This window comes from Ipomoea triloba, chromosome 13, assembly GCF_003576645.1.
Source record: "Ipomoea triloba cultivar NCNSP0323 chromosome 13, ASM357664v1".
NCBI lineage: Eukaryota > Viridiplantae > Streptophyta > Magnoliopsida > Solanales > Convolvulaceae > Ipomoea > Ipomoea triloba.
In genome coordinates this window covers 22,216,501-22,218,788 of record NC_044928.1, presented here as the reverse complement: position 1 = coordinate 22,218,788, position 2,288 = coordinate 22,216,501, and positions in this window count along the sequence as shown.

Sequence of the window (2,288 nt, the reverse complement as noted above, 5' to 3'; positions counted from 1 at the left end):
TACTTGGTATTTCTGAGGAGTATGAGTACCATGTCTGTAGGCACTATATGATTGTCTGTCCTACATCCCATCAATGCAGGCTTATAGGCATATGGTGGATTGGACTAAACCTAGATGTCCAATCCAACCTATAGCTTAATGTGCATAGTCCACTTGCACTATATTATTAAGGCCCATATTGGGAAAAGTCTTACAGTCTCCCACTTGGTGCAAGTACTAGCACAACTCTCATCAAAGACAAAATACATGAATCATAGCGATATGTCCTATACTCGACAGAGTAATATCTTCTATGCATCACATGCATTTTTATTCCCCAACTTAAGTCCTTTATGAACAAACCAACGTTTATTCTTGGTACCTTAAGGGATGTTTCTCAAAATAAAATATATGCGCAACTTAAAAGAGAAAACCATCCAAATTGTACAAGAGAGGTACACTTCATGATCTCTAAGATCCTTAATGTTAACTATGTCTTAAGTAGAGATCTCTTAATGTTAGCATAATGCTAACTATGTCATGCTAGTTTTTAACTAACTTAAGCACTACCTCTAACGGCCAAGAGCTTGGAGACACGTCTGTCACTCCCACTCATCAAAATAGCAGCAATCACAACTTAACAGATAGTTTAGTCATAGAAGCATTCCAACAACTTAGACAATAAACTAAAATTCTAAGTCCACAAATGTGAAATTTTAAAATATACACCATAACTTCCCAAATAATTTCAAGGTCCACTTTATGATGAACTGATCATTATGAGTTTTACTTTTATGTCTTGCAAAATGGTCTTGAGCCACACAAACCAAAATGGCCCAGGATCAATTTTGAAGAAACTAAAGACTCTATTAAATGCTAAAGAATTTATTTAAATAATAGTGTATCACAAGTTAAATGTTTTGTTCTAATAAACTCTTTAATATTGTTACAACATTTTCATGCACAAAAATGTTCAATAATGTTGAACACAATTAAATGTTCAATAATTTGAACTTATGAATTTATGTGAACAAATTTTTTTTTTTTTGGTGTAGTTAATAATTTATTTAATTTAATAAGAGTACTTGAGTGGAGTACTTACTTATTTAATTTAACTCAATAGTATACTCTAAGATATTCGTAGTATATGTTTAACAATTAGAGGTGGCAACGGGGTGGGGTGGGGACCGGGAGTATACTCCCCATCTCCGTTCCCGAAACCCCGACCCCGTCCCCGTCCCTGGCTGGGAATGAAAAATAGTCTCTATCCTCGTCCCCGCGGGGAATTATGTGGGGACGGGGATTCTCCGTCCCCGGTCAATTCTTAGTCAACATCTTAAATTAGTTTAATTTTAATTTTAAATATTATAATTTTAATTTTAAAAAATTAATACACACACACACTATTTCATTACTTTTATTTATATTTTATATATAAAATTCTTAATTATAATAATTATTCGGGGACGGGACAGGGCGAGGAGGGGTATCCCCGTCCCTGTCCCCGATCCTCGAAATTTTTTTCTATCCCCGCCCCCGTTTTAGAATGGGATGGGATCCTCGGCAGGGACGGGGCACATTGCCATTCCTATTAACAATTATGCCAGATTGGGATGATGTTTGAACCTAAGACCTTTGTGATAAAAATTAATGCGTAAGTTAAAAATTAACGGAATATTTCGTTACTAAAGTTTATACTAACGAAATGTTGATTATTTAAGGAAAGGAAATAATATAATAGAGGGTAAAGAAGGAAAACCATAAAAAAAACTAAAATCAAAATAATCTAAGCCATTCATTTGATCAAAAAATTTAACGGATATTTTTTAGTTCCCTAGGACTAACTTTATTGACTCTTAGTCTTAGTAGTATACTAGTTTTACACGCGCATTGCGCGAATGAGTTAATGCCCAATGTTTATATTTAAATAAATATTTGAAAGTATATCAATGCAAGATTATATAGTCAAAGTATATGAATCCAAGATAATATAAGGATATTCCACATAAATTATATTGTCACTAAAATAAATGTTTAGAACTTTGTAAAATCGATAGTCTAAATACTTGATCTAAAAAGGATAGTTTAAATAAATACTACTTTTGGTTTGGATTTTTCTAAGTATTCTTAATTCTGTTTTGAGTAACATTGTCATTGTCTTCATCTTCACTATTTGTCCCATCCTTTTTGTTGATAGTGCGTTATTTGCAATTGGGTTACAATTGGTAACATATATGTTTTCTAATATGTGTAAATAGTGTATGCTTATAATCTGACATGAGCCACGTTGTGGTACATTTTAATATGTA